The following is a 13380-nucleotide window of genomic DNA, read 5'->3' as shown; positions in this document are numbered from 1 at the left end:
ATTGTTTTAAAGTAAACTATTCAAAAGACATAAGAGAGGAGAAAGACAATATTAACTTACAATACAAGTTCACTGTCCTAGCAAGGTCTGACCTTACATATTAACAGAGGAAGAGCAGATAAACTCATAGAAGTGGTTACAGATAAACAAAGGAATGGAAGTGACTCGGGAGCACTTTGATGGGCGTGACTGATATACCTAAGCTCCTAGTGGCAATGGGAGCAGGACATACCAATGTAGTCTAGAATTGTTTAGAGATTATTGCCAGATAACCCAAACTCTGTGGCAAGGAAGAAAGGACAAACCAATGATATCCAACACTGATGTACATAAATGAAGCTGAAGTTTTAATGTATCAACCAACCTACCAGAGTCCTAGAGTAATGGTATTACAGTTGACAACAAAGCTCTCACTTTGATCTCACTAAGATATTGTTATTTCATTTTATTTACTTAAATAACTACTAGAAAGCAGCTGATGAACAAATCCCAGACTATACCTACCTTCAGGTTTTTTTTTCTTTACATGTTTAAGTATATCAATTTCAAAGGCATACTGTACATTTTCCAAATATGTTAGTGAAAAAGAAACATAACTGCTTTCTTAGTGGGTGCACTAAGAATGATTTCTGTAGACTTGAGGAAGAAAAATGCCAAATACACTGCTGTTTCATATGAAGTATTTACATGTCTCATGGTGTAGTCAGTTTATTTCACACAACCCATAGTTTTTTAAAAAGCTGATATACTGTGCTTGCTCTCGAAGTACATATATTAAAATTGGAATGATACAGAGAAGTTAGCATGGCCCCTGCAAAGGATGTCATGCAAATTTGTGGACCATTCCATATTTTTAATTACATTTTACTCATAAAACATTTAAATATTTATGCTCTTATAAGTCAGTATTACCTCAATAATTAAAACTAAAAGGAAAAACGGTTAAATATGTTTCAAAGAAAATACTACAAGTTATCAAACTTTCAATTGAAAAGAATTCAATAAATTATCCTACGAGAATTCTAGGAGCATTTTGAAAACTGACATCTTCAGGATTTAATGGTTATTTCTTGAATGTATTTCCTAATAGGGAGGTAACAATGTTAAGTAGAGAGGTATACGTATATTTATTTTTAAAATGTTTAAGACAATTATAATGACACCCTGGACAGCAAGGATTATTATTTATCCCATTCTGTGTATTCATATAATGAATAGGAAGCCTGCGGTTCTTTCTCTTCACCTGCGTTTGGTGGTCTTGGGCCACTTCCCCAGCCAGGATGGCTGATGCCAAGGGCAGAACAATGAGGAAACGAGGGCCAGGCTGGTTGGTATCAATTGCAGTTTATTCCAATCTCACCTCTATTCTCCTCTGAGTCTCCTTCCCTGAATCTCTTTTCCTTCTCCTGGATTCCCATTCATCCCCCCTGATACCCTGATTCTCCTTGATTACTCTCCCCTGGACCTACATTCTCCTCTACCTTCTTCTCCTCTACCTTCTATATTCTTCTCCTACATTCTTCTCCTCTTCAATCTCCTCCTTTCTTCTCCTCAACCTTCTTCTCCTTTACCTTCTCCTCCCTTGCCAGCTCTTACAGCTTTAGTTATACCACCCATCATCAGGGATTCTGGTAACAATTACACCTAAGTGTGGTCATACAATCAACGGATGTAAGGTCCTTTCATCAAAGGAAGCTTCCTCTAGGACAAACTCATTCAGCAAGAAGACCTGCCTAAGGATGAAGTACCATCTATGGCTGCTTTTCTCCTTTCCTTAATCCAACAATCATTTAAACATTCATCTTAATTTTACTTCCTTATAATGTTAGTCATTTTGTATGGACACAGTGAGAGATATATTAAGCTTACAGGATGGCTGTCCTGGTGGCATCTCACTATAGATCTCAGACTACAGTGTGCAGGCCAGATTAGTCTTTCCTAACCCTAGCAGGAACGTAATCTAGTTTCTATTTTTTGGATCATGACAGAATTTGTCTGCGACTGTGCTCTTAACTTATTTTTAAGTATTAGGGTGCTTTGGCCCGGCCCATTTTGATGCCAGGGTGACTCACAGCTTGTCCTGGGTCTATCCAGTCCATTATTAGGACCCTACTTTGGGCGTGCTAGGAACTAAGGGCAACTGAGGCTTAAGTCAAGAGAACAGATGGCCAGGACTGAACATTATTCGGAGTCAATCAACTTCCCAAGTTACAAAAGCATAGCATTAACTGTCTTCCTGTGTCCATACAAAAAGGACATTGCTCAGAAGTAAACTATGCAAAAGGATATAAGGGAAGGAGAAAAGCAGAATTTTATTTAGAAATATAAGTCCAGTGTCCTTAGAAAAGCAGAATTTTATTTACAAATATAAATCCAGTGTCCTTAGGAGGACACTGTTAACAGAGTCTGATTAGAGGATATGGGTGATTGACTGGTTGGGGAAGCAGAGCACAAAGAAAGAGGTTACAGATAAACACAGAGGAATGGGAATGCCTCTGAAGCATTGTGATGAGTTTTACTCAGTAAATCCAAACTCCCTGCAGCCAGGGAGGAAGGACAAACCAATGTTGTCCTATACATTCTTGTCACTTCAGAGAATTATGGAATATTTACTGTCCTGAGCACTAGCAACAACCAAGATGCAGATAATTTCTATCCTTGTAGAATAGGAGAGTAAAAACTTAAAGCAAATTAATGCGTGCAATTGCAGGGTAATTGCTGCAATGGAGATATGATGCTCCTTTATAGAAGAATCAATGGTGGAGACAGTGCATTTTATCTGGGGTCATGAAGAGAGACTCTTCAGAAATTTTGTTAATGAGAAGTTGTCAAATATTAGAAGACCCAGTCTTGCAAAGGACCTATGGTAGGAAAATTTGACAAATTCTGAACCTGTGTGTCATTGATGCTTAAGAATCTAGAAGTACAAATCCACAGCTGACATTACACTTAATGATAAAAGACTAATATGTCTTTAACCCTGCCATAAAATAGGAGTAAGATAAGAATGTTGACTCTCACTATCTTTATCAAGAATGGGATATAAAACTCATAAAAAGGCATCCATGCTAAAAAAGGAGCAAAACTCTACTTAAAGATGCCATTTAGTCTTATACAACAAAAATGCAATAGTCACACAGAAAACCATTAGAGCTAACAAATAAATATAGGATAATTTCAGCATATAAAATCAATAAACAATAGTTGACTGTACATCTATGCACTTTAATAAAGCTTATGAAAATAAAAATTTTAACTTATGTATCAAAAATAAATTACTTATTGAATTTAGAGAAGTAATTGAATTTAGCAAAATATAAAAATGTATCTACTAAGAAATATAAATTTTGACTGAAAAAAATTAAAGATATAAATAAATGTTAGATACCCTGTTAGATACCATGATAGAGGCATATTATTGAAAGACTTTTTATTGTTCAGATGATAGTAGTCAATAAATAGATGGACAGATTCAAATAATGCCTACTAAAATCCTAGCTGTTGTTTATTTCAAAACTTAACAATTTTGCTTAATAATTTATATGAATATACAAGAGAACAAGAATAGCAAAAACTGTCTTTAAAAATAACAAAATAGGAGGATTCATATTTCCCAATCTCAAACTTACTTCAAAACCTGAATAACTAAGACACATGGCACTGACATAATAGACACATGGTTTATTCTATGTCCATAGTTTTGACAAGGGTCCAACCAAAACTATTGAATAGAAAGGACCATCTTTCCAACAAATGGTGCTGGTACAACTGGATAAACAAAAAAAAATGCAATTAGACCCCTTTTTAATTATAAAGATAAATTATTAATTAGGAATGAGACAACACCTAAATATAAGGATAAGCAATAAATCTTCAGAGAAGGCATTAGTTAAATCTACATGATTTTGAATGAAACAATTTCTTCTTACATGTAATATAAAAAAAGCACAAACCACAAAAGGAAAAATAAACTAGCTGGCAGATAAATAGCTCAAAGCATCAGTGCATATATATTGCTTGCATTAGGCCCCATGTCCTGGTACCCTGGGTTTCCCTCCCACCAAGAACCACCATGAATAGTCGGGGTAGCCCCTAAATGCCACTAGATGTGGACTTGGTAACTCCACACATCACGGGGCTTGGGCAACACCACATCACTGGACCTATGCACTGAACCATCAAGTCCATGCCTATGTGCCAGTATTTCCTATAGAGGCTGGCCCAAGATTCCATGAGCACAGTATGACAGAACCCATCACCACATGTATTAAAAGATCATAATTTTAACATTGTTTTGCAAAGGATATTACCAAAAGAGGATAAATGCAATTCATTAAATGAGAGTAAATATTTTCAAGTTATTTACCTGATAAGGAATTAATGCTTAGAACCCATAAAGGACTCTTAGAACTCATTAATTAAAGGGAAGTCAATTTTTTAAATAGATAAAGTTTCTGATTCATTTTTTTTTAAGAAGCTATTCCAGGGTCCAGATAGTACAGTTGGTAGGGCACTTGCCTTGCATGTGGTGGAACTAGGTTCAATCACCAGCACCACATAGGGGCCCCTGAGTCAGCCAGGAATGATCCCTGAGTGAAGAGCTAAGGATAAATTCTGAGCAAACCCTGAGAACTACTGGATGTGAGTCAACAAACAAAACAAACAAAATACCAAACCCCAAAAAAAGTTCACAAATGGCCAATAAGCATATGAAAAGATGCTTAATATCATTAGCTATTGAGAAATACAAATCATAGCCATAAGGTATAATCTTCCATTAGAATGATGGCAATATAAAATATTAGTAGTGACAAGTGTTGGTAAGAATGTGGACAAATTAGAACCCTTATTCATTCATAGTTGGTAATATATAGTGGGTGAAATGTCATGATATAGTTGCTTTGTAAAAACAATTTGGTAATTCCTCAAAAATTTAACTACAGAGCTACTAAGTGACCCAGTAATTCCATGCCTAGGTTTATATGAAATAGAAATAAAAATACATGTTCACATAAATAAAAGTCTTCTACATAAATTCTCATAGAAACATTGTAGCATATGAAAGTACCAATGGAGACAATTTATCAATCAATATAAAATGTAGGTGAATAAACGTAACTGGATTTTAAATATGTGATACATCCATATAATACTATTTACCTATAAAAAGGAATTAAGTACACATGGATTACACAATATATATGAACTAAAAAATACAATGAGAGTTTAGAGGAATAATATAAAAGTAAGGTGTCTAGTTTGCTTACAGTTAAATCTTTGGCACTACATATTGTCCCCACAGCACCAACAGAAGTTATCCCTAAGTTATCCCTAAGTACAAGGTCATGAATAAGACCTGACCACAACAGGTTTTTGTGTATTTTATACACAAAAACTAGTGTAAAAAAGTAAAAAAGAAAAGAAAATATATTATGTGAAAGAAGGCAGTCAAAAAAGTTACATACTGAGACACACAAAATAATCTCGGAACTGAGCAGCTCACTGCAGAGAAGCCTCAGGACTTTGCACCAGGCTGACTTCAATGGGGCGCCTCAGACTGGAGCAGGCATTGTCTCTCCACCTGCTTCCTAGGAGCCCAGAGGCCACCATCTTTCAGAACCCAAGGAAAAGCCCAGGTATTCAGGATTAGTGACAGCAAACTCCAGGCCTCGTGGAATAGGGGATGGGCCGGCCCTTCCCATCTCCCTGGCCCATGAGACCTTGGATGTCACACCCATGAGCTGCCTACAGTGACTACTTAAGTTGACCTGGGTTCGATTCCTCCATCCCTCTCAGAGAGCCTGTCAAGCTACCGAGAGTATCCTACCCACATGGCAGAGCCTGGCAAGCTACCCGTGGCATATTCGATATGCCAAAAACAGTAACAAAAAGTCTCACAATGGAAACATTACTGGTGGTGCCTGCTTGAGCAAAATCAATGAAAAAAAAAAAACACAACTTCAAGACATAAGAGGGAATAAAGGAATGTGGAAATGAATGCACGTCCCCTGCTCATGGATTTGGAGAATTAGCATTGTCAAAATGCCAATGTAACTCAAAGCATTATACAGATTAAATACAGTCCCTATAAAGATACCTATGCCATTTTTCAAAGAAATAGATAAAGCTCCTGAAATTCATATTAAACAATAACCCCCCACAAATAGCTAAAGCAATTCTTGGGGGAAAGAAGGCATCATCTTCTGGGTGTTCGAGCATTGTATAACTGGGACTTAAACCTGAAAGCTTTGTAACTTTCCACATGGTGATTCAATAATAGAATAAATTAAAAAAGAAGAATAAAGAAAGAAAGAAAAATAAATAAAAGAAATTGAAACATAAAAAAAAAAGAAAGAAAGAAGGCATCACCTTTCCCACTTCAAACTGTACTACAAAGCAGTAGAACAGCATGGCATTGGAATAAAGACAGAACCACTGACCAATGGAATAGAGTTGAAAATCCTGACATAGACCCTCAAATGTATGGCCACTTAATCTTTGATAAAGGACCAAGAAATGTGAAGTGGAGCAAGGAAAGCCTCCTCAACAAGTGGTGCTGGGAAAACTCATCAGTATATGCAAAACAACGAACTACACGATGATTCAATTTTTTTAAAAAAGAGAGGGAAAAAATCCATTATACATATATTATTTCAATACAATTTTCCCAATTTACTATCTACTTATATGTTTTTTAGGTTGGTTGCAAAAGTACCACACCCACAAAAGGGTTCCCTTAACCCTTACCTTGTACTGAAATTCTTTTTAGTCAATTATGGTTTTTAGTTTCAAATAACAGAAACTAACTCTGGTCAAATAGCCTAAAGTGGTAGTTTATAGATATATGTTGTCTCAAATGGTAGAGAGCGCATGCCTTGTATCAAGCCCCAGCACCATATGGTCCTCCCAGTAGTGTCCTGGCCCCCATGCAACAATGCACTACTGGATATTTTCTTCCCTTGTACAGCAGCTGCAGCAACAAAAAATAATAAAGAAATATTGTGAAGCTGGCAAAAAAACTACTAGAACTGATGACCAGAATTAGGAGGACTTGGCTTATGATTCCAAAGTGAAGTAATAAAAACACCTGAAAATTTGATAAGATAAAACACTACCACCACTATTTCCTCCTAATGTCACTCACATCTCCAACATTTTCATCATTTCCTTCAAGAGCAGTCTTTTATATTTAGTATCACAGAACTACACATACAGCAAGTATTCCATATGTTTGTCAAACATGTACTGAAAATAAATTATATTTTTTATTGATTTTAAAATCATCTTATTTTTACATATATTAATTTATGTTTTATCAATATGGACTACATATGTAAGAACAAAAGACTATACTGACACAAATACATTCATTTTGACTATAGAATTAAATTGAATTTAACAATAAGCAATCTAGTCAGAAATCAATGTACATCTGGATTGCATGCATTAGGTATACCTTAGAATTAATTGCCTAAGGGAGCAGGAAAAAACTAGTATGTGGATTCCTATAAGGCCCACTTTAAACTAATGGGATAATCATTTTAAGTACCCTACACCAGGTTTGCATGAGTAGCTGCACTCAGATTAGAAGATATCTGTGCACGCTTACATTTTATGCTTGGTTAATATTAAACTCAGTTAACTGTTATGGATAAAAATGAAGATAAAAGTGTTGATAGAGACCTAATTCACTTCTTTTTTTTGTTTTGATCATGAGTTGTTTACTTCAAAGTTGCATTATTTTGTGAACAATGAAATTTTAGGATCTTCATACATATAAATCACGCAGATCTCAGTTAAAACCCAAATGCATTGAGACATGAGTCATTCGGAGAGCTCTATAGGGAATGTGTGCTTAGGTGAAAAAACCTGGGAACAAAAGCTCAGATGAAATCAACTACTGCTGAAGCAGAAAAAGAAAAAAAGACATTGTCACTTTCCTGCTTCTACTTACCCTCTGGCTAGTGGTTTCTGGCCAAATTCTTGATCTCACTGTACAACATAGGGAAACACATTTCCTTTTACCTTCAAGCCTACTAATTTATTTTGGCAAATCACTTCCTTGTAGGTACATCACACCCTAAGGTTTGAGTGAAACAGCACAATTATGTTGAACCATAAGAAATTTATGCTTTTATATATCCAAATTGGCCATCTACCTGAAATTTCAAGATTCAATATTGCATTGTTTTTACTTCAGATTTTCAGGATTAAATGAATGCTAATATTTCATTAAATTCTAATTTTCATGATTGACACTGGATCATAGAAGTGTACTTTTAATAATCTATGAAATGAAGCCTAGAAAAGTGGCATGCAGTTAGGTTATTACAAAGACCAGAATTCAAGTCTTTTGCCATTTGCTGTCCCTGTTTTTTTTCATCCTAATAGTGATTCTTTACAGTAAAATTATTAATGTTTTATTTGGAGAACACGATGCTCTTAAACGTTGAATATCTAGTTAAAATATTTAAAATATGAGACTTCACATCAAATTTTGGATTGTTGGCTTCTCTTTAAAGGGGGAGCAGAATGACCCAGGCCCCGTGCCCACACCCCAGCTGGGCAGCTGGACCCGAACTCGTCCCAGCATCTCACAGGCCATGCATCCTGCCCCAGCCTCTGCCCTCCGGCGCCTCCAATTCCTCTCCCACTCGACAACTTCCCTGACCAGTGACCCAGGCCCAGCACCCATGTCCCAGCCTGCCCCTGGACCCGAACACCTCCCTGCCTCCTGGGGTAGTGGGCATGGCCTCTGGAAGCAGCAGCCACTTATGTGGCAGCAGACATTTCCCCCCTCTCCCAGCATTCTGAACTCACATCCCAATCCCCATTACTCAATTCTGTGGAGAACTTCCTGGCTATCTCAAACACAATAGGCCAATAGTCCACTAGCCTATTCCAATTTCTCCAAAATGCCAATGAACACAAGAAGCTGGGCAAAGCCTAATATAAAAGAACATAACCTCTGAAGCCTCACTAGAGGCCCACACAAGTCACCTAAGAGGAAGGTAGTGTCCTAGAAGGGGGGAAAAAAGGCATCCACCCATCAAGTTATCTCATCCAGAATCCTTTCTCGAAGCAAGTGGGGAATACTGATAGTGAACTGGAAGGTCCTACCTCCATACTACCACAACAACATTAAAAAACAGCACAAATCCCCACCACGGGGAGAGAGAGGATCAAGAAGAATCCAGAAGCCTCAACAGGGGTTACCCACAGATATAATCTGTCCGCTAAAGAATTCAAAGATGAAATGTTGAAAGTGTTCAATAAACTCAAAGAAACAGTTGAACAAGCATCCAGTAAATTAAAGGAGGACATGAAAGAAACAGTAGAACGAACAGCCAAGAAAATACAGGAAGAAATGAAAGCAGAAATAAGGAAGTTGCAAACAGAGATGTCACGAATAAAGGATTCTGTAGATGAAATAATAAAAAAACTCAGTGAGTGCCCTCAACAGTAGAATGACTACAGCTGAAGAAAGAATCAGTGAGCTTGAAGATGAGCTGTAGGAAGCTTACAGGCAACAACAAACAATAGGAAAAGACTTCAAAATAGCTCAAGGGAGAATTAGAGACCTAGGGAATGAATCCAAGAGGAACAACGTAAGAATCATAAAAGTACCAGAAGGACAGGGAACCAACCCCAATAAAATAAAAGCCACAGTTAAATAAATCATTGCTGAAAAGTTCCCAGAGCTGGAGAAACAGGCATCCAGATCCAAAGAGCCCAAAGGGTGCCAGCTAAAAGAGACCCTAATTAAAATATTCCAAGACATATCATAATCAGAATGATGGATGCCACGGAGAGAGACACAATACTGCAACCAGAAAGGTTAAAGAAGGAAATCACATACAAAGGAGCACCCCTTAGATTCACAGCAGACCTATCAGAGGAAACCCTCCAAGCCTGAAGACAGTGGTGGGATATAGTGGAAAAACTGAATGAAATGAACGCCTCACCAAGAATACTTTATCCAGCTAAAATCCACTCAAACTCAAAGGAACAATACACTATTTCATGGATAAATAATAGCTCAGGAACTTCATAGACTAAAGACCAAACTTAAAAGGGGGGCCAAAGGGGCTATTATAAGACAAGAAAAACCCCTACAAGCACAACAAACCCCTACGGAAAGGTGGCACAAAACCCCATGAAAATAATCTCTCTCAATGTCAATGGTCTAAATGCACCAATTAAGAGACACAGAGTGGCAAAATGGATTTAGAAACTGAACCCAACATTCTGCTCTCTACAAGAAACACATCAAGATAGTCAGAGCAGACACAGACTCAAAGTCAAAGGATGGAAAACAATCCTGCAAACAAAAAACTCCCTCAAAAAAGCTGGGGTGTCCATACTAGTATCCAACAACATAAATTTCAGGTTGAAAAAGTTTATAAGGGACAGCGAAGGCCACTTTTTACTAATCAAGGGATATGTACAGCAGGAAGAAATCACACTTCTAAACGTATAGACACCCAATGAAGGACCAGCACAATACTTTAAAAAAACTGTTAACAGATTTTAAGGAGGACATTGCTAGCAACACAATAGTAGTTGAAGACTTCATCAAGCCTTATCACCTCTGGATAGATCAATAAGGATAAAACTCAGCAAGGAAAATCTGGTTTTGAAGGAAGAGATAGAGGGCTAGTAGAGCTATACAGGATTCTACATCCCAAAAAGAAAAGAACACACATTCTTTTCCAGTACCATGGAAAATTTTTCCAAAATAGACCACCTGCTGGGTCACAAAACATACCCCAATAGAATCAGGAAGATAGAAATTGTAAAACTATCTTTTCAGACCATGATGCACTGAAGATAGAAGTTAATCACGCACAGACGCAGAGAACCAAATCAAACACTTGGAAATTACACAACTCAGTGTTGAACAATGAGCAGGTCAGGGAGGAAATCAAGGAAGAAATCCAAAGATACCTGGAAACAAATGAGAATGAAGACAAGAGCTACCAGAACCTATGGGATGCAGCTGAAGCCATGTTAAGGGGAAAATTTATAGCTCTGCAAGCATACCTCAGGAAGGAAGAAAGGGTCCACATAAATAACTTGACTTCACAGCTCAAGATCGTTGAAAAGGATCAACAGAAGGAGCCCAAGCCAGGCATAAGGAAAGAAATAATAAAACTTAGAGCAGAAATCAACGACATGGAAATCCAAAAAAATAATCCAAAAGAGCAATGAAACCAAGAGCTGTTTCTTTGAGAAAATAAACAAGATTTATAAACCACTAGTAAGACTCACAAAGAAAGAGAAAGAGAACCCTAATAAACTGAATCAGAAATGAAAAGCGGGACATCATAACAGAAACCAATGAAATCCAAAAGATCATCAGAGTTCACTTTGAAAGTCTGTATGCCACAAAACAAAAAAAGCTAGAAGAAATGGATAAATTCCTGTAATTTATAATCCTGTAATTCTGTAATCCTATAATCTCCCAGGACTAAACCAAGAAGATTTGGAACACCTGAATAGACCTATCACAGTCAAGGAAATTGAAACTGTAACCAAAAGTCTTTCTAAAAACAAAAACCCTTTCCGGATGGATTCACTAGTGAATTCTTCCAAACATTTGAAGAGGACCTATTGCCAGTTCTTCTCAAGCTTTTCCAGGAAATTGAAGAAACAGAAACTCTCCCAAACAGTTTGTATGAGGCACATATCTCCCTAATACCAAAAGTAAACAGAGACACCACAAAAAAAGAAAACTATAGGCTGATATCTCTTATTAAAATGGATGCAAAGATCCTCAATAAAATATTAGCAAATAGAATCCAATAACTCATCAAAAAGATCATACACCACAACCAAGTGGGATTCATCCCGGGGATGCAAGGATGGTTCAATATTCAGAAATCAATCAACATAATGCATCATATCAACAAAAGAAAAGAAAAAAAACATATGATAATATCAATAGATACAGAGAAAGCATTTGACAAGATCCAGTACCCTTTTATCATAAAAACTCTCACCAAAATGGGTATTAAAGAAACTTTCCTCAATATAGTGAAAGCCATGTACCACAAGCCTATAGCAAGCATTATCCTCAATTAGAGACAAACTAAGATCCCTTCTTCTAAGTTCAGAGATGAGACAAGGATGCCCACTCTCACCACTTCTTTTCAGTATAGTACTGGAAGTACTTGCAATAGCAGTTAGGCAAGAAAAAGATATTAAGGGCATCCAGATAGGAAAGGAAGAAATCAAGCTCTCACTATTTGCAGATGATATGATATTATATTTAGAGAACCTAAAAGCCTCCACCAAGAAACTCCTAGAAACAATAGACTTGTACATGTATAATAATGTCGCAGGCTATAAAATCAATACCCAAAAGTCCATGGCTTTCCTGCACTGTAGCACTGTGTTCTCGTGGTTTACCTCAAACTCTACTACAAGGCAGTAACAATTAAAGCAGCATGGTACTGGAACAAAGGCAGAGCAGTAGACCAATGGAACAGGGTAGAATCCTTACACACATCCTCAAATGTATGATCATCTAATCTTTTATAAGGGAGCAAGAAATGTAAAGTGGAGCAAGGAAAGCCTCTTTAACAAATGGTGCGGCAACACTGGACCGCTACATGCAAAAAAAAAAGGGGGGGGCTCAGACTTATACCTAACACCATGCACAAGTCAGATCAAAATGGACTAAAGACCTCAATATTAGGCCAGAATACATAAGGTACATTGAAGACAAGGTCGGCAAAACCCTCCATGACATTGAAGCTACAGATATCTTCAAAGAGGACTCGCCGCTGACCAGGCAAATGGAAACAGAGATAAACAAATGGAACTACCTTAAACTGAGAAGTTTCTGTACCTCAAAAGATACAGTGACCAGAATACAAAGGCAGTCCAAAGAATGGGAAAGGATATTCACCCAATACCCATCTGATAAGGGGTTGACATCAAGGACTTACAAGGCACTAGTTAAACTCCACAAGAAGAAAACAGCCAACCCCATCAGAAAATGGGGCTATGAAATGAACAGAAACTTTCTCAAAGAAGAAATCCGAATGGCCAAAAGGCACATAAAAAATGCTCTTCCCTTATCATCAGGGAGATGCAGATCAAAACAACAATTAGATAGCATCTCACACCACAGAGACTGGCACACATCCAAAAGAACAAAAGCAGCCGGTGTTGGTGAGGAATCGGGGAGAAAGGGACTCTCTTTCACTGCTGCTGGGAATGCCGACTAGTTCACCCCTTTTGGAAAACAGTATGGGCTCTTCTCAAAAAATTAGAAATTGAGCTCCCATTTGACCCAGCAATATCACTTCTAGGAATATATCCCGGAGATGCAAATAAGTATAGTAGAAATGACATCTGCACTTGCATGTTCAT

At 37.3% G+C, this 13380-nt stretch overlaps 1 non-coding gene across 1 annotated transcript; it reads left to right on the top strand.

Annotated features, from left to right (window-relative positions):
- The first annotated feature begins 750 nt into the window (after nt 1–750).
- On the top strand, nt 751–855 carry LOC129404550 (U6 spliceosomal RNA). Its single transcript, XR_008629947.1, has one exon. It is a non-coding gene; the product is annotated as a U6 spliceosomal RNA (small nuclear RNA).
- The last annotated feature ends 12525 nt before the right edge of the window (nt 856–13380 follow it).

This window comes from Sorex araneus, chromosome 4 (assembly GCF_027595985.1).
Source record: "Sorex araneus isolate mSorAra2 chromosome 4, mSorAra2.pri, whole genome shotgun sequence".
Taxonomy (NCBI): Eukaryota; Metazoa; Chordata; class Mammalia; order Eulipotyphla; family Soricidae; genus Sorex; species Sorex araneus.
The sequence above is the reverse complement of the archived record's forward strand: the minus strand, read 5'-3'. Positions and strand labels throughout refer to the sequence as shown.